Below are 20,773 nucleotides of genomic sequence, written 5' to 3'. Positions count from 1 at the left end.
GAGAAGGCATAAAAACGTTGAGGTTCGTCAATGACATTGTAATTCTGTCAGAGACAGCAAAGGACTTGGAAGAGCAGTTGAACGGAATGGACAGAGCCTTGAAAGGAGGAAATAAGATGAACATCAACAAAAGCAAAACGTGAATAATGGAAAGTAGGCGAATTAAGTCGTGTGAAGCTGAGGGAATTAGATTAGGAAATGAGACACTTAAAGTAGTAAAGGAGTTTTGCTATTTGGGGAGCAAAATAACTGATGATGGTTGAAGTAGAGAGGGTATAAAATGTAGACTGGCAATGGCAAGGAAAGCGTTTCTGAAGAAGAGAAATTTGTTAACATCGAGTATAGATTTAAGTGTCAGGAAGTCGTTTCTGAAAGTAATTGTATGGAGTGTAGCCATGTATGGATGTGAAACATGGACGATAAATAGTTTGGACAAGAAGAGAACGGAAGCTTTCGTAATGTGGTGCTACAGAAGAATGCTGAAGATTAGATGGGTATATCACATAACTAACGAGGAGGTATTGAATAGAATTGGGGAAAACAGGAGTCTGTGGCACAATTTGACAAGAAGAAGGTACCGGTTGGTAGGACATGTTCTGAGGCATCAAGGGATCACAAATTTACCATTGGATGGCAGCGTGGAGGGTAAAAATCGTAGAGGGAGACCAAGAGATGAATACACTAAGCTGATTCAGAAGGATGTAGGTTGCAGTAGGTACTGGGAGATGAAGAAGCTTGCACAGGATAGAGTAGCATGGAGAGCTGCATCAAACCAGTCTCATGACTGAAGACCACAACAACAACAACAACAACAACAACAACAAACAGCACACCCTGCTGTAGCAGGGAAAAGAAGGAAACAGGCTGAAAAATTCTCCTGTCAGAGCACAAAGAAGGGAAACATCCTCCTCTTTCAAAGACTCTAACAGAAATGTGGGGAACCAGCTGCCAATGGTCACTTCTCCTTCCTCACCAAAACTTTTGACAGGCAAACATATTTGCGCTTTTTGTGCTGAAAGGTAGAAGCAGGGAGACAGTAATAGCGAAAGAGAGAGCAGACAGTGCCAATGGGAGAGAAAGAGAGATGACGGTAATAGTGTGAGCCAAAGAGAGAGGAGATAGTCATGGTCACAGAGACAGTGTTAGTAAAAGTGAAAAAGAGATGGATGGAGAGAGTAGCAGTGAGAGCAAAAGAGAGAAGAGACAGCGGGAAAGTGGTATGAGTGGTGACCATACATAGGGTTGAGGAGTCTGGACTCCTCCTCCGCTCCCGCCCCTCCCTCTCCCCACCAGACCGGCGAACTACAACACGAGGATATTTGCCTCCTTTCCTCCATCTCTTGTACCCACAAGTTAAAGTTTCCCAGTATTTGATCAAAACGCCAAGAAAACCACCCCCAAAGACGTGTGTGGAGAGGAGACAATGGCGGCTCAAGTGAAAGACAGCAGACTAAGCCAGACAGAAAGAGACAGTGGGAATGGAAGAGAAAAAGAATGGGACGATGGCAAAGAGGCCGAGAGACAGTGGCAGAGAAGGAGACTAAGGAAGAGTGTGGAAAGGGGATAAAGATAGTGGGAGAGACAGACAGGAGAAAGCACCAACGGGAGAAAAGGAGACACTGGGAGAGAGGCATATATAGACCATCGCAATGAGAGAGAGAGAGAGAGAGAGAGAGAGAGAGAGAGAGAGAGAGAGAGAGAGAGAGAGGTCTGACTATGAAGGCCCCACTTCAAAGAGAGACTGGGTGAAAGGACTTAGAACACCCTGTGTTAAAAGAGCGCAAATATGTTTGCATGTCAACATTTTGGGTGAGGAACGCTGAATTAGGGATGAGGCGGCTGGTTGCCCAATTTTCTGTCACAGACTTTTAAAGAGAAGCATATTCGTCTTTTTTTCGCTCAACAGGAACATTTTGCAGCTGATTCATCCAGTATTTGAGAATGAGAACGCTTAGGCATTTGCAACAAACTTTACAGGTAATTTCAAACTTTACCAAAGTTTTTGTCGCTGGCATCCCGAACCCGAACCCTCCCCCCAAAATGAAGGAAAGGAAAACATTTATTGCTTACTACATTTTCGCTGTTAATGCATTGAGACTACCATATCAGGCATGACGTTTTAATTTATTAATACTTTACTGCTATCACTATTCGCAACACACAGTATTCGCAGACAGTATCCACATTTACCACTGAATGTACCTGCAAAATTATTTGTACTACACATAGTTCAGAATATATGAAGCTATAAACATTGAGATGCATGAAAAACTAACTTTTTCTTAAAACAGAACGCAAATTGAGGTTTTTCCACAGTAATAAGAGCTCTTAGTGATGTCCAACAAACTTTAAATGTCGTTTCAAATCTTTCTTAAACATTCATTTGCTTACATGCTTAGCGACAAAATTTCAACACATTAACTCATCTGTAAAATAATCAGGAGTTTGGAGATCTTTTGTACACGGGAGTCTGAATCTTTAAAGAATCATGGGTTTACTAGTGGGTAGCTAGCTGTATAACATGAGGTCGACCTGTCAATTCGTTTTTGAGGTGTTTTGAGCTGTTGTGTAAGGATAGATAGTTACATCTTCCAAGGATGGACAGTTATGAAAGTGATTCGTTTTCTGATAAATGTTTAACAGAACTTTGAAACATACTTGAACTTCACAAAACGTTGTGCAATATTTTATTTTCAGCTTATTGTATTGAAGGGTAACTTTGATATTTAAAGGCTGATAATGACTAGATTTGCTGTCATGGGGACATTCATGAATGGCCAATAGTTTCTGGTGAGTAAAGGTGTTTCCGGAAGAGACACAGCAGTTACTGAATTATCAGTGCCGTTACCTTGGAGTCCCCCTCCGTCTGTGGCGACCACCTGGATGGAGTAACCAGGCGTGCGCTCGCGGTCCAGGCAACAGATTGCAGTCGACACTTCGCCCGTGTCTATGTCAATTTTAAATATGGCCGAGTCCGTGTCCTCATCCACAGCGTTCTTCTCAATGGAATATCTGACCCTCGCGTTGCTTCTCTCATAAGGATCGTCGATGTCCACTGCTGTCACATTCAGGATGAACGTACCTAGTAAGCAGAAAAGGCACATTTGAATGTAGATATATTCAGTCTGCGACAAACAATGAGCTTACAGATGTTAAACTTGTTTATTGGAGTTGACGCGTGTTGAACCTGCTAGTTGTGTGGTCTGACTGTGATTATATGATGCTGGTGAAGAGATGAATAGCGTATATTAGGTGTCATAACGTCTTGTGTCACAACAACGCAAGTCAACAGTGTTTTTTAACTTAGGAAGCGAAATGTTCAACTCGTCTGGTTTTTTGCATAAAGTGAGGAATGCAACGTTAGAAGACTGTTGCCAATCACCGTGCTATGACAAACTGAGTTCCTCGTAACATAGGTTAACGGTGTACAGCTAACAAAAATGCTGCCTGCTTTTGTGTCTTAAGAACGAATAAGGTATCACCGAACATTATTTGATCAACAGTATCCGGACACTTATTAGCAGACATTAGTGCGTGATGTGTCCAACCTTCGTCTTTATTACGGCCTGAACTCTGCTGGGGACACTTTCAATGAAGTGTCTGACTGTCTGTGGAGGAACGGCAGTCCATTCTTCCTCAAGGGCCGACACTGGAGATCGTACTGATGCAGGACGCTGAGGTCTGGAGCGAAGCGAACATTTTAATTCATTCCAAAGGTGTTCCATTGGGTTCAGGCCGGAACTCTGGACAGGCTGTTCCATTTGAGGACTGTTACTGTCGACAAATTGTCGTCTCACAGATGCTGCGTTATGCTGAGGTGCACCGTCGTACTAGTACAGAACTCTTCCTCTACCGCACACACCAAACAATGCTGTCAAATGTATTCATATCCTTCCGCATTTAGTGTTTTCTGAAGTGCAATAATCGGACCACATCTTAACCACGAAGTACACCTCCACACCATGACAACACCTCTTATGTACAACCCTGTTGTCACTACACTTGATGGTACGTACGGTTCTCCAGGCATTCGCCAAATCCAAATCCATCGGATCTGGCTGTTCAGTTCCAATGATTTAGGTTTGCCAATGAAGTCCACATAGCTGCGTATGTGATGAGAACTTTTTCCCACTGAAGATCTTCATAGCGACGCCAGATGTTTGGCACACTCATAGTTTGGAGAGCCAGTGTTAGTCACTATTGAACGCATGGGATCATCTTTCTTGTGTACCTCTGGAAGTCCATCAGCAGATTTTGGTTCGGTTAAAGATGGCTAGATGATTCAGAAGATCGGGATTTACAAGATCCCCCGCGAATGTAGCTTTTCATATACTGGATACACGACTCGTACAGTCCATGGAAAATATGTGGAACATCGCTTTTACAGCTCTATAATCGGCTGCAGCAGAGAACCGCATTGATACAGGTCACTCTGTGTTGTACGAAAAAGTCTGAAATCAGTGAATCACTACATTTTAGTAAATAAGCTAGCGGATCAAGTAAGGGATACAAGGATTTATAGAGAACAAGATATAGGTTCAGACCATTTTCTATTAATCTCCAGAATAGATCCTTTTGCTAAATGGAACAATATGATAAAAGAAATAAGTAACCAACGAGATCAAAAGGTTTATAAAGTATGTTTGCTTGACGTGGACAGCATCAAGCATCATCGCCAAAGGAGACTAATTAAAGAGTTAGCAAATTTGCAAACTAAACATAATACAGAAGAGGAATGGAATAATCTAAAGAAAGTCATGAACAGAGTACCAGAAGAAACTCTTGGTAAAAAGAAAAATTAAGGAAGAGCTAGGGCCTAATTATGTGAAATGAGAATGTAATAGAAGCTGTTAAATAAAAACAAAATGCATATATAAAATACTTGAGCAACCCCACAGTTGAAAAGATGCAATTCTACATTGCTAAATGTGCAGAAAGGAAAGGCACACCAAGAACACTGGCATAGATTTGTTATAATATCGACAATGATGTTTACGAGAGGCAGCAAATGGCTTATAAGGTTTAAAAACCTTTAAACAGAACATTGAGAAGGGAAGATACTAATAAAAAATGTTCAAGCGGAACAACGGGAAAGTTATTACAAAGGATTACGGTATGATGATTCAGTACAAGGAACTTAAACTGAAACAATAGATGAAAGGAGTTTAGATGAAATGCAGTCTGACGAAATAAAATCTGCCTTAACATCACTTAAGAACAGAAAAGTGATAGGAAGAGATAGTATTAATATTGAACTGGTACAATACGGAGGAATGATGTTACATCTACGAATGCTGCATCTCTTTAACGAATGTTGGAAAAGCAAGAGAATCCCAAAAGCCTGGAAGACTGATAGAGTTGTATGAATTTTTAAAAAAGGAAACAAAACCTTATGCAGTAACTACAGGGCAATAAGTTTACTGGACTTAACATGCAAGATATATGCTAAGAATTAAGACTTAAGACATAACGAAAGTAGTACTGCTTAGGGAACAAACGTGTTTATGAAAGGACGCTGTGCGATAGATGCAGTTTTTATTTTACAACAGATAGTACAAAGCCGTAGAGAATATAATAAACAAACACGCACTGCTTTTATTGATTTTAAAAAAGATTTTCAGAGTGTCAATAGGCAGAAACTTTGAAAGATAACGACGAAACGCGCTTATCCGAAATATCTAATAAATGCGATAGAAAGTGTGTATCAGAACACGTCTATCACTCTATCCTAAACGGAAAAATGAGTAAGGAGATACCGACTAACAAAGGAGTTCGACAAGGCTGCTGTACCTTCCCAAATTTGCTTAACATTTACATACATGAAATAATACGTATGTTTTAGACAGAATTCTAAAAATGTACATACCTAGACGGGAGGATTCTTTCATACAACTTACTATATGCTGACGATGCAGTGATCCTAGCACATAAAGAAGAGCACTTTCAGAAAGGAATGTGCGTACTGAAATAAATAACTACGATATTTGACATGGAGATTTCAATAGAAAAACTAAGACAATGGTCTTCCTGGGGGAAAGAACACAATAAAACTAAAATGGTGGTAGACCAAAAGATTTTAGAGCAAGTAAAACATTTCAGTTACCTAGGAGGCGAGGGGACGTAGGACTTCAGCAAAGATAGAGAGATTAAGCTTAGTAAATTTAGCCGGGTATGTGGAACAATTACCGGCCGCGGTGGCCGTGCGGTTCTAGGCGCTGCAGTCCGGAACCGCGGGACTGCTACGGTCGCAGGTTCGAATCCTGCCTCGGGCATGGATGTGTGTGATGTCCTTAGGTTAGTTAGGTTTAAGTAGTTCTAAGTTCTAGGGGACTGATGACCTAAGATGTTAAGTCCCACAGTGCTCAGAGCCATTTGAACCATTTTTTGTGGAACAATTTACAGAAACCTTAACAACAAAACTAGGAAGGATGTTCAAATTAAATTCTACAAAACATTTGCAGTCCTCACTGCGCTCTATGAAACTGAAATCTGGATGATTAGCAAGAAGCAAGAAAGTCGTATTCAGGCGCAAGAAATGAAATTACTTAGATGAGTTAAAAGTTGCAGAGTAGAAGAAAAACTAAGGAATCAAGATTTTACTTTAAGTAATAAAATTACGGAGTACAGAAAGCCGGCCGTGGTGGCCGTGCGATTCTAGGCGCTGCAGTCCGGAACAGCGGGACTGCTACGGTCGCAGGTTCGAATCCTGCCTCGGGCATGGATGTGAGTGATGTCCTTAGGTTAGTTAGGTTTAAGTAGTTCTAAGTTCTAGGGGCTGATGACCTAAGATGTTAAGTCCCATAGTGCTCAGAGCCATTTGAACCATTTTTTGGGTACAGAAAAAAATTGAACAAACACCTTGAAAGAATGAGGAGTGACAGTCTTCTCTTAAAGGCCAGAAATTGTATGTGCCAAGAAAGAAGAGACAGAGGAAGTCCCACGTAACGATGTATACCCTAACAGGCGATTACCCCTAAGAAGAGGGAGAGGTGGAGGAGAAGGAGGAGGAGGAGGAGGAGGAGGAGAAGAAGAGGAAAAATAAGAAATGGGTCGTGTAAAAGAGATTTACGCCACACGCTGCATTGTACCATTCCTAACCACTTTTTTTTTCGTAGCCGTCTGTAAGGAGCCAGGCGCCTTTTGAGTCGCAGTTATTGGAGTGATGTCGCCCGCTTGAAAGCGAGTGATACCGAGCATTGTGGAAGTGAGTGGTCGGGAACTTCTAGAGAACGATTTCGCCACTGGCTGCAATGCTGCAGTCACACTGCCTGTACTGTATTGTCTTACCTGCTGGCGCGTTTTCGATGACTTGTCCGTGGTAGAGCTGCTGCGGGAACGTGGGCGCGTTGTCGTTGACGTCGGTGAGGGCCACCTGCACGTCCGCATAGCCCACCAGTCCGGCGCCGCCCTCGTCTTGCGCGAACGCCGTGAACCGCCACAGAGGGCGGCCTTCCGGGGGGTCGCGATCCAGGGGCTGCAACACCAGAAGCAAGTGCTAAAAAAAAGGCGAATTAAAGCCAGGCCCTGGAAGAGCGTGCCTTTGATAGAAAACTACAGGTAGTGTTTCGCTAGAACTGCCCGCCTTAGCCGCTGGTAGTGACGGCTTGCAGTTGACTACTGTTATCAGGAAAAGTAATGCACCAGTTGTCCCTGGAACTGTTGAGCAGTCACTGGTAACTGACATCATCGTTTCGCTCTTGCACCTCCTTAGGTTCAGCTGCTGAAGGAGCAGTCTGGCAACCACGATGCGATTCCAAGGTGGGGTAATTGTTGTACCCGTCATATTGCTTAGCAACTGTTGTAATGGTGGTAGTTGGAGTGGCAGCACTGTGTTGAGCTGTGAGTGAATACTTGCTTTTAACCATTTATTTACGAAACAAACAGAATCTCATTTTACAAAAATCATTAAAATTGTTTTAGTTTTCAGTCAATCACCTGGAGAGCCCAAAAAACAGAAAGAATTTACACTGAAGCGCCAAAGAAACTGGTATAGGCATGCGTATTCAAATATAGAGATATGTTAACAGGCAGAATACGGCGCCGCGGTCGGCGACAACTATACAGGGTGTTACAAAAAGATACGGCCAAACTTTCAGGAAACATTCCTCACACACAAATAAAGAAAAGATGTTTTGCGGACATGTGTCCGGAAACGCTTAATTTCCATGTTAGAGCTCATTTTAGTTTCGTCAGTATGTACTGTACTTCCTCGATTCACCGCCAGTTGGCCCAATTGAAGGAAGGTAATGTTGACTTCGGTTCAAAAAATGGTTCAAATGGCTCTGAGCACTATGGGACTTAACATCTTAGGTCATCAGTCACCGAGAACTTAGAACTACTTAAACCTAACTAACCTAAGGACAGCACACAACACCCAGCCATCACGAGGCAGAGAAAATCCCTGACCCCGCCGGGAATCGAACCCGGGAACCCGGGCGTGGGAAGCGAGAACGCTACCGCACGACCACGAGATGCGGGCTGTTGACTTCGGTACTTGTCTTGACATGCGACTCATTGCTCTACAGTACTAGCATCAAGCACATCAGTACGTAGCATCAACAGGTTAGTGTTCATCACGAACGTGGTTTTGCAGTCAGTGCAATGTTTACAAATGCGGAGTTGGCAGATGACCATTTGATGTATGGATTAGCACGGGGCAATAGCCGTGACGCGGTACGTTTGTATCGAGACAGATTTCCAGAACGAAGGTGTCCCGACAGGAAGACGTTCGAAGCAATTGATTGGCATCTTAGGGAGCACGGAACATTCCAGCCTATGACTCGCGACTGGGAAAGACCTAGAACGACGATGACACTTGCAATGGACGAGGCAATTCTTCGTGCAGTTGACGATAACCCTAATGCCAGCGTTAGAGAAGTTGCTGCTGTACAAGGTAACGTTGACCACGTCACTGTATGGAGAGTGCTACGGGAGAACCAGTTGTTTCCGTACCATGTACAGCGTGTGCAGGCACTATCACCAGCTGATTGGCCTCCACGGGTGCACTTTTGCGAATGGTTCATCCAACAATGTGTCAATCCTCATTTCAGTGCAGATGTTCTCTTTACGGATGAGGCTTCATTCCAACGTGATCAAATTGTAAATTTTCACAATCAACATGTGTGGGCTGACGAGAATCCGCACGCAATTGTGCAATCACGTCATCAACACAGATTTTCTGTGAACGTTTGGGCAGGCATTGTTGGTGATGTCTTGATTGGGCCCCATGTTCTTCCACCTACGCTCAATGGAGCACGTTATCATGATTTCTCTACCTGTGCTGCTAGAACATGTGCCTTTACAAGTACGACACAACATGTGGTTCATGCACGATGGAGCTCCTGCACATTTCAGTCGAAGTGTTCGTACGCTTCTCAACAACAGATTCGGTGACCGATGGATTGGTAGAGGCGGACCAATTCCATGGCCTCCACGCGCTCCTGACCTCAACCCTCTTGACTTTCATTTATGGGGGCATTTGAAAGCTCTTATCTGCGCAACCCCGGTATCAAATGTAGAGACTCTTCGTGCTCGTATTGTGGACGGCTGTGATACAATACACCATTCTCCAGGGCTGCATCAGCGCATCAGGGATTCCATGCGACGGAGGGTGGATGCATGTATCCTCGCTAACGGAGGACATTTTGAACATTTCCTGTAACGAAGTGTTTGAAGTCACGCTAGTACGTTCTGTTGCTGTGTGTTTCAATTCCATGATTAATGTGGTTTGAAGAGAAGGAATAAAATGAGCTCTAACGTGGAAAGTAAGTGTTTCCGGACACATGTCCACATAACATATTTTATTTCTTTGTGTGTGAGGAATGTTTCCTGACAGTTTGGCCGTACCTTGTTGTAACACCCTGTAGAAGAAAACAAGTGTCTGGCGCAGTTGTTAGATCGGTTATTGCTGCTACAATGGCAGGTTGTCTAGATTTGAGTTTGAACGTGGTGTTATAGTCGGCGCACAAGCGGTCGGACACATCTCTGAGATAACTATGAAGTGAGGATTTTCCCGTACGACCATTTCATGAGTGTACCGTGAGTATGAGGAATGTGTTTCAACATCAAATCTCCGACATCGCTGCGGCCGGAAGAAAAATCCTGCAAAGATGGGTCCAATGACGACTGAAGATAATCTTTCAATGTGACAGAAGTGCAACCCTCTGTTGGTCCATTACGGCCAGGGGACATGCTGGTACGTACTGTTCAATTCAATAAACTTTACCAACAGCCGTACACATTAAGATACTTTATTTGAAAGAGTGATAGCAACTGTCACGCTTTCGTATGAATCAGCTGCACGACTGGAATTCACGATATCTAGTTTTATGGCGCCGTACTATATGTTCGTTGATTTGAAAAAGAGTGTATGGGGCCTGAAGATGGCAAAATGAATTGCAGAAACTGGTTGCTTTCAGAATAAAATAAAATATCTTAAAGTGTACGGCTGTTGGTAAAGTTTATTAAATTGAAAAGTGCAACCCTTCCGCAAATAGCTGCAGATTTCAATGCTGGACCATCAGCAAGTGTCAGCATCCAAACCATTCAAGCGAGCGGTTCTAGGCGCTACACTCTGGAACCGCACGACCGCTACGGTCGCAGGTTCGAATCCTGCCTCGGGCGTGGATGTGTGTGATATCCTTAGGTTAGTTAGGTTTAAGTGGTTATAAGTTTTAGGGGAGTGATGACCTCAGATGTTAAGTCCCATAGTGCTGAGAGCCATTTGAACCATTTGAACCATTCAACGAAACGTCATCGATATGAGCTTCCGGAGCCGAAGGCCCACTCGTGTACCCTTGATGACTCTACGAGACAAAACTATACGCCTTGCTTGGGCCTGTCAACACCGTCATTTAACTGTTGATGACTCGAAACATGTTGCTTTTCCGGACGACTCTTGTTTCAATTTGTATGGTGCAGTTGGACGTGTACGGTTATGGAGACAACCTCACGAGCCGGCCGAAGTGGCCGAGCGGTTCTAGGAGCTTCAGTCTGGAACCGCGCGACCGCTACGGTCGCAGGTTCGAATCCTGCCTCGGGCATGGATGCGTGTGATGTCCTTAGGTTAGTTAGGTTTAAGTAGTTCTAAGTTCTAGGGGACTGATGACCTCAGATGTTAGGTCCCATAGTGCTCAGAGCCATTTGAAACATTTGAACCAGCCTCATGAATCCATAGATCGCGCATGTCAGCAGGGGACTGTTCAAGCTGGTGGAGGCTCTGTAATGGTGCGAGGCCTGTGCAACTGGAGTGATATGGGACCTCTGTTACGTTTAGATACGACTCCGAGAAGGTGACACGTACGTAAGCATTCTGTCTGATCACTAGCATACATTCTTGCCCATTGTGCATTCCGACGGACTTGGGAAATTCCAGCAGGACAATGCGACACCCCACACGTTTAGAATTGCTACAGAGTGGCTCCAGGAACACTCGTCTGATTTTCAACACTTCCGCTGGCCACCGAACTAGTCAGACATGAACATTATTGAGCATATCTGGTACGCCTTGCAAGATGCTGTTGAGAAGATATCTCCACCCTCTCGTTTTGTTAAGGGTTTATGGACAGCGCTGCAGGATTCATGGTGTCAATTCCCTCATTACTAGTTCAGATATTAGTCGAGTCCAAGCCACGTCGTGTCGCAGTTCTTTTGTCTGCTCGCGGGGGCCCTACACGATATTGTGTAGGTATACCAGCTTCTTTGGGTCTTCACTGTATTAACAAGACACACTTCCACAACAGAAGTCAAGGAACAATAGAAAGTTATATAAACTCCCGGTGATCGCGCAACCCCAAAGGCAAACGTCAGTAATAATCAAATACGAAACTCGGATAATGAAATTGCACTGTTCGAAGAAACATCGGAAAGCCAAACACAGTTCCAGACCATAAAATATTCAATAACCAGTAATTATTAAAATATTAAAGGCAGAAAATAAATGTATACTATTACAAGGAATGAAAATGAAAACAGAGAACCAAATAAAATTACCCTACAGAATACAGGGAAGTTCAAGATCAGCACTGTGATTTAATGAGAATATCACTGTGCCCGACATATGCATAAGCAACAGCGACAAAAGCACAATTTAGAATTGCAGTCTTCTTTTGGAAAACTTTTTATTTGCCAAGATAGCAAGGAAGGATACAACGTATATTAGTTTCGACCAATTCAAATGGCTCTGAGCACTATGGGACTTAACATCTATGGTCATCAGTCCCCTGGAACTTAGAACTACTTAAACCTAACTAACCTAAGGACATCACACAACACCCAGTCATCACGAGGCAGAGAAAATCCCTGACCCCGCTGGGAATCGAACCCGGGAACTTCGACCAATTAAATGGCCACAATTATCTATGAGTATCGAATTGTAAAGCGTCTCGCTTTAATAACCGATGTATGTTATGTGATCTGAAGATGGCCATTTAACTGGTTGAAACTAGTAATAGTTGGATTCTTCCTTGCAATCTTGGCAAACAAAATGTTTTCCAAAACTGCAACACTATATTGAAAGATCACCGCCTGCAACTGTGGCAATGTCAGGTAGTTGAAAATAAATCATAGTTTAATTCACTGGTTGCTATTATGTAAATCTACAATCCAACTTAAAACTTCTGATCAAAACAAGAGTCACAAACATTATACAGCACTGTATATTAATACAGTCATACTCATCAGAGCGAGTGTATATATCCGCCGTACAGCTCTGTCTTCTACTTACTGCAAATACGACAACTCCCGTGCATCATACAGGTTTACAAGATGCACCACAGCCCGAGGAGAGCTGCATTCAAACAGGTACACATCCACAGAGCTCAAAGTCGAACCCCAGTCCTCAAACTCCAGTAAGCGCACAGCAGAGACTGTTTTCCTGAAACAGCACCGTACGTGCCGTACCTGCTTCCATTAAACACCAGGCTCTTCTTCCCAGCCGCGGACCGCTGCGAGACGTGGAAGAAGGAAGTCAGTGAGGATCTGGAAGGTACCGAGAGGAATGCGGCACCATGGCGACTCCAGTTCTGCACTGGGTTTCTCGGATCTCGGTTCGAACAGTCCGACTGAGATGGTTCCGCAGATTCTCGATCGAGCTTCAAACCGGGGTGTGTGTTGCTGAGGGAGTGAGGTTTACTCGCCCTGGTGTTCTTCGAAACACGCACATATCCTGTGAAGTGTGTGGCAGGTTGCGTTGTCCTGCAGATAGATTCCATCGTGCTGAAGAAAAACAAACTGCAAGTAGGGGTGGACATGGTCTCCAAAGATAGACGCATACTTGTGTCGATCCATTATACGTTAGAGATCGACGAGATCACCCTGGGAATGCCACGAAAACATTCTCCATTTGTAACGTCTCTCCTCCGGCCTGGACCCTTCCGACGATTGTTGCGCTTCACGCCTTACACGACAGTGCCCATCTTTGCGATGGAGCATAAACCGTTGTTTATGTGAAAGGCCATCTGTCGCCACTAAGTGGACAGTTGCGGTACTGGCGTGCAAATTCCAGCCTTCGTCGGCGATGAACAGCAGTCACTATGGGCGAATGAACTAGACGCCTGCTGCGGAAGCCCACAATCAGTAACGTTCGCTGAACAATAGTTCAGGAGACTCCATTGTGAGCCCCTTGTCTTTGTCTCATCTGGGGGGTGGGGGGGGGGGGGGGCAGCTGCTCAACAGTTGCCCCTCTGTTCTCCACCGTCATCGTTAACCCCTGTTATATATGCTCCTTGGTGAATCACTGTTGCCTTGGCACTGGTTTCGGGTAGCACCACTTAGCAATGAACGGTATACTTTAAACAGGTCGGCACGAGAACAGTTTACTGACTTAGCTCCTTCGGAAATACACTACTGGCTATTAAAATTGCTACACTACAACGATGACGTGCTGCAGACGCGAAATTTAACCGACAGGAAGAAGATGCTGTGATATGCAAATGATTAGCTTTTCAGAGCATTCACACAAGGTTGGCGCCGGTGGCGACACCTACAACGTGCTGACATGAGGAAAGTTTCCAACCGATTTCTCATACACAAACAGCAGTTGACCGACGTTGCCTGGTGAAACGTTGTTGTGATGCCTCGTGTAAGGAGGAGAGATGCGTACCATTACGTTTCCGACTTTGATAGAGGTCGGATTGTAGCCTATCGCGATTACGGTTTATCGTATCGCGACATTGCTGCTCGCGTTGGTCGAGATCCAATGACTGTTAGCAGAATATGGAATCGGTGGGTTCAGGAGGGTAATACGGAACGCCGTGCTGGATCCCAACGGCCTCGTATCACTAGTAGTCGAGATGACAGGCATCTTATCCGCATGGCTGTAACGGATCGTGCAGCCACGTCTCGATCCCTGAGTCAACAGATGGGGACGTTTGGAAGACAACAACCATCTGCACGAACAGCTCGACGACGTTTGCAGCAGCATGGACTGTCAGCTCGGAGACCATGGCTGCGGTTACCCTTGACGCTGCATCACAGACAGGAGCACCTGCGATGGTGTACTCAACGAGAAACCTGGGTGCACGAATGGCAAAACGCCATTTTTTCGGATGAATCCAGGTTCTGTTTACAGCATCATGATGGTCGCATCTGAGTTTGGCGACATCGCGGTGAACGCACACTGGAAGCATGTATTCGTCATCGCCATACTGGCGTATCACCCGGCGTGATGGTATGGGGTGCCATTGGTTACACGTCTCGGTCACCTCTTGTTCGCATTGACGGCACTTTGAACAGTGGACGTTACATTTCAGATGTGTTACGACCCGTGGCTCTATCGTTCATTCCATCCCTGCGAAACCCTACATTTCAGCAGGATAATGCACCACCGCATGTTGCAGGTCCTGCACGGGCCCTTCAGGATACAGAAAATGTTCGACTGTTGCCCTGGCCAGCACATTCTCCAGATCTCTTACCAACTGAAAACGTCTGGTCAATGGTGGCTGAGTCAACTGGATCGTCACAATACGCCAGTCACTACTCTTGATGAACTGTGGTATGGTGTTGAAGCTGCATGGGCAGCTGTACCTGTACACGCCATCCAAGCTCTGTCTGACTCTATGCCCAGGCGTATCAAGGTCGTTATTACGGCCAGAGGTGGTTGTTCTGGGTACTGATTTCTCAGGATCTATACACCGAAATTGCGTGAAAATGTAATCACATGTCAATTCTCGTATAATATATCTGTCCAATGAATACCTGTTTATCATCTGCATTTCTTCTTGGTGTAACAATTTTAATGGCCAGTAGTGTATTTCTACCCTAGACCGAAAAGTCAATGATCCTGTCCTTTTAGACGTCAGGTGAAGGTCTGCATTTCCAAGTTACGGCAACGACTGCATTGTCTCCCCCCCCCCCCCCCCCCCAATCCCTCCCGGACATGCTTTATATACCGTCTATCGCTAGTGCTGTCATCTGCCGTCTGCGGGTGGTTATTACACTTTGATGTCGAGCATAGGTCGAGGTCACATTAATGTGACTGGACCGTGTATCCGTGCTTTCTGTTCGACCGTTCCACAATGCCGTCTTCTTCTCTCCGCGGTACTCGACATTCTGTCTGTAGTACACAGCAGACTCCCACGTTGGCTCCGGATGGCGCTACTGTAGCTTCGCTCCGCTAGCAGTGCCCTCATGGTGCAGCGCTTGCGCAGCCACAGCTGTAATCGCACGATCCTTCGAATTGCCGCGAAAGCGTAACCTCTAGTGACGGCACAATTACAGCGTCATAGAAGAATTTTGACTTTAAGAATGACGAGCGACTACGCTCATCCTAAACTTATCTAAAATGTAAGAAATCAGATCACGTAAGTCGGCCGCTCGCCCTCATGAGCTTAGTTCGCCAGCGCACCTGACGATGGCAACATGTCTGATCACCGAAATATTGTGCCCCTTGGATACTATGGCTGACAGTACAGCCGTGGACTGTTCAATCAACAAATACGCCGGGAGAAACAATTACAAGAAATAGAACGTTCAGCATGCTCTGACGTTGTTAATCGGACGCAGTGAATCTACACCACGTATCGTAATGTTATTAGAAATAAGCTCTACTTGTTATCAGTTGTTTCGTTATAATATGTGGATAAAAAAATCCTAGATCAAGATCACTTTATTTGATAACTAGTTTCAGCTCATTGACGAGCCATCTTCAGATCAATAAAAAATGAACAGATTATGATGATGTGTAATGTCTGGTGCCTGCTATACACGGAATCAGATAAGAAAAAAAATAGAGGAGTTTTAGAGATGTTGATCTAGGAATTTTTATCCAAGCATTTTAACATAAGAGATCGCATATCTTCGATTTGATAAAGTCAAAAAACAAAACTATATCGTTGTTATTATAGTGTGAATGACACAAGTAGCGGATCAAGTGCGCCTTTAGATTTCACCCACTTGCTTTGATCAATGACGTCCTTTGCGACGCCATTAGTTTTCGTTGCGAAGGATGTAGGCGGCCTGTTATTAAATGTTAACTGTGGTTGTCTTAGTAACCAGTGTAATCTCTGGTGTTTGTAAACCGTACTGCATGTTACAAACATTTAGTGATGTCCGAGAATATAGTTAGGGTGCAACCTGAGACCATAGGTTAAATTGTTGGTAGAGAAACTGATAGCGATTACATTTTTATTTTGTTTTTCTCACAAAGATTAGACTGTTTCTCTCTGTAGTTGGAACGATTTCCGAGGGTAAGGTGAATCGAGTAGTAGTGTTATTTATAATTTTGCTTGTTACAAATATTTGGCGGTTTTTTTCTAATGTAACATGGAGGCGCTGCGTGTATGGATTGTTATTATAGACGTCGTGTTGATCGCATCCCATGTACGCGGTTCCGTACAGATCGGAGAAGCAATCACTATGGTACGTTTTATTTTGGACCTATCCACTATACAGGAATCTGGCAGTTTTTAACCTATAACATACTGTCTTTTAGCGGTGTTTTGTTTTGACGGACAACGAATGTTGTGTAAGTAGATTCCGAGATTTTCCGTTCTAATGTTTTAATCGTATGTTCACCTGAAGATGTGGCTTTTAGTGCCACGAAACCGGTAGTGATCCAGTAATAAAGGACTAAATACAGCTAAGCGGTTATTAATACCCAAGACGAATACTAATAGCTGTGATTGTCCCACCTACAAGGCTGTCTGCATCTCAAGTATTAGTTGAGGAAATCCAGCAACCAGCCACTTTTAGAGTTTCATTTGCGCCAGATGCGTTTCTTGTTGTCACTCATAGTGACCTGGTGTAATATATTTATATGTTTTCGTGTATAAAGACATAATTTAAGGCACTTTAGTGGTCTCATACAGATACGAATATAGACTGAAGCATGGAGAGAAAATTTGTGTCAAGGCCGGGAATCGAAACTGAGTCTCTTGCCTTCTAGGCAGGTGAATTACCCGCTAAGCCACCTTGGGCTTACATTCTATGATGAGGTTCTACGCCCGAACATGGAGAGACTTGGAATTTTGTTCGTGTGTAAGGGGTAATTTAAAGTAAACTGGGGAGGCAGTGAGAATTTGTCTCGAGGAGGGAGGCAAGCCGGGATAGTCTGTGCAGGTGTATGAACTGCTGTCCCAAAGTGGCTTAGTGGCTAACGCACCTGCCTAATAAGCAGGAGACCTAGCTTCGATTCCCGGCCTTGTTACAAATTTTCACTCGCCGCTTCAGTATGCATACATAAAATCATATCAGTATAGTGTCTGAAATTCAGTCATTTAACATTTATATCTTAGTTAATACAACGGGTTTGTCAACTATATTTTGAGGGCTCCAGCTGCCTTTTGCTCTGTTACGTATAGTTTCTTTTTCCTCCTTCATATGCATAGCACACACACTTTAAGCTTACTGATGCTGTGGCTGTATTGATGCATCAGTGGAGCTATAAACATAAACACAAAAAAGGAGAGATTTCTGCACCCAATTATTAGGTAAACTTAAATACACTACACGGGAAATGTGGTAGCTGAGCATACAGTTATTTTGCTCAGGACACAGCATGTAGTTGACAATAGCATTGCACTAATGAAGATGTAGATGTGTTCCGCTAAATGAAGGTAGGTGAAAACGGGAAGCATGTCCTGAAGTGAGTAAAGCTACATAAAAAGGGCCTGGTTGCTGCATTTCTTTACGTTACTTAATGCACGTCCTCGGAGCTCTACCATCATCATCATCATAGATGAATTAATATTTCCTGTTGCCAGTGCTGATTTCTTGTTCTGTCTTAGTTGTAGACAGTATTGTAATATGTATATTGCATTCTGATGAACTGTCCCTGTGTTGCTGGATGCTTATGAATTCTCCAATGTAGATATGTCCATTTTGAAACGTCGTTCCTTATTTAAACTGTCCATGTTAACTGTCATATAAAACAACCTCCCAAAAAGACGTAATTACTTTAAAATGGGGTGTGGAAATTGGTTCGTGAAAATGTTTCTCTTTATTTCAAATTGTGCAAATAATTGTAATGACAACCAAATAATACACAATGAGTTAAGTACTTTACAGGGATGAGTCTCTTGTATCATATTTTGATATACAAGTTTTGAAGTGCACATGTTCTCTTCGGTTCGATGGTGAGGACCAAAGCGGTTAAAGTTTCTTGGGGCCTGTGTTCATGAACGCGAAACAGTTTTATTACGCACTTTATGAGTCGATGACACTGGCTGCAATTTTGATTGATTCCTGAATCAATGTAAGGCCCATGAGGATTGAGACGCGTAAAAGTGACCTGTGAAAACACTTTATCCTGTGTTATTTTGCTGCAAAAGCCATTGTAGCGATCTTTTAATGTCCGCTTACTGGTACCATTGTTTTATAGTAAAGCAAATAATTTCTTATTGGATATCGAGTCATGTGTATGCATTTTAGGTTCAGTGAACGGTTTCTCGTTGTCAAGTGTTCTTCTCTCCGTGTTGAGTAGCAATTTTTCTAGGGATGGATGTTTCCCTTTCATTTCAAGAAGTGTGGCTTTATCCATTTGCATATTATCTTGGCTTAAATTACTGTTTAACGTAAAGTTTCTCTTGCGACAAAAGCAGCTTTAAGAGCAAGAAGATTAACTCAGTTTCAAACAAGAGGTGGGGAAGATTGAGGATGAGTGTCCTTTCAGTCCGTCCTCCACCCATCCTACCGCCTCGGACCCACGCCTGCATAAACAGGAAAAATGTACTAACGTGTCGGTAGGTTTAGATCTCACCATGGCGTTATTTATGGATAATGCAACACAAAGGACTCTTTTGTTCATATCTGTTAACGGAAATACATTTAATCACAGATAGCGCAAGAAACAGTTAATATGGGTTATTTCACAGTTATGTTGCGTTTGACATACAGTAATTCGTATACTGAGATATTTTTCTGCCGACTCAAAAATCTATATGAAAATACAGTTTTAAATCTTCCATGTATATTCGCATTATGGTGTTGATTTAAATCCCTCCTGTGAATAATCATTTTTGTTTCATTACTTGTTATCTCAGATAGTACTTACATGGTACATTAAGGTCTTACAAAGTATAATTAAAATAGTGTTAACAGATGGGAAAATGTGCTCCACAATTAGTGAGTATGAAGCAAAAATTAAGTTTTATGCTAGCAAGGTTTGTCAATGTAATATTTTTTGGTAAGGTCCTCTTCTGGCTGGTGACAAAGATAGAACACAATAAAGGTCCGCACTAGCACTACGAATATTTAATACGTTTTTTATCTTTATTCGTGGCCATAACCTAGGACAGTAAAAATTACTTTTTTACATTGCATTTTTGAAACAAGCTGTGCAAAATGCGTATACTTTGTTTTATTGTTACACGTTTTTCTTGATGGGACATCCAAATATGTTGATATTGATCATCAATGATGAAATCCGCTACATTAGTTTTACAAACTTAGCGGATTCTTTTACTGAAGACTTTTTTCGTTGTTACTTGATGTGAACTCTTTCCCGGTTGGCGAATGTCCATTAAGGCAAAATATATTGCTATGCACTTTTGGCAGCACTGTTTTGGAATTCAGTACCGACACAAATGATTCTTACTAGCGCCTCGAGTATTTTAATTTAAGCAGCTATATACCTGCCCATGACTTTGCAGACAATGATGCTGTACTGATAATGCGAGTAAAATAAACCTAAGAACACAAAATTGTGTTTATATTTAGTACACGTAGTTGGCATAACTTCTGATATTGTTCTTGGGTTTGTAGCAAAGTCTTCAAGTCAGATTGACACCCTATTTCGACGGTACAAATGGACACGATATACAGGTGATATGCTCTGTTTCTGATTTCGTCGAACAATTGTGTCAACTTGAAATCTGAGAACGCAATCATGCGTTTAAATTTAGTTTAACAATCAAGAAAATCAGAGGAAACATAAGATGGTTGGTTGGTTGTTTCGGGGAAGGAGACCAGACAGCGAGGTCATCGGTCTCATCGGATTAGGGAAGGACGGGGAAGGAAGTCGGCCGTGCCCTTTGAAAGGAACCATCCCGGCATTTGCCTGGAGCGATTTAGGGAAATCACGGAAAACCTAAATCAGGATGGCCGGACGCGGGATTGAACCGGCGTCCTCCCGAATGCGGGCAACATAAGAGACTGATGTCGAGTTGTAAAGCGGATGCATATCCGCGTAGACAGGTAACACCTGAACACATATTAAATATCTGCAACATTGTGAAGACGCTGACGCCATAGAGAAAAACCCTCAAGAACTTCGTGAAGAGTAAATAGGAGTGACAAATAATGTGGAGTTAGAGTGCTGACACACTTATGACTTAAA

At 43.3% G+C, this 20,773-nt stretch overlaps 1 pseudogene; it reads right to left on the bottom strand.

Annotated features, from left to right (window-relative positions):
* Positions 1–20,773, bottom strand: part of LOC124620182 — a 219,204-nt pseudogene that overhangs the window by 103,994 nt on the left and 94,437 nt on the right.

The sequence above is a fragment of the Schistocerca americana genome, chromosome 6 (assembly GCF_021461395.2).
Source record: "Schistocerca americana isolate TAMUIC-IGC-003095 chromosome 6, iqSchAmer2.1, whole genome shotgun sequence".
In the NCBI taxonomy this organism is placed as follows: domain Eukaryota; kingdom Metazoa; phylum Arthropoda; class Insecta; order Orthoptera; family Acrididae; genus Schistocerca; species Schistocerca americana.
This window is presented reverse-complemented; position numbering and strand designations above follow the sequence as displayed.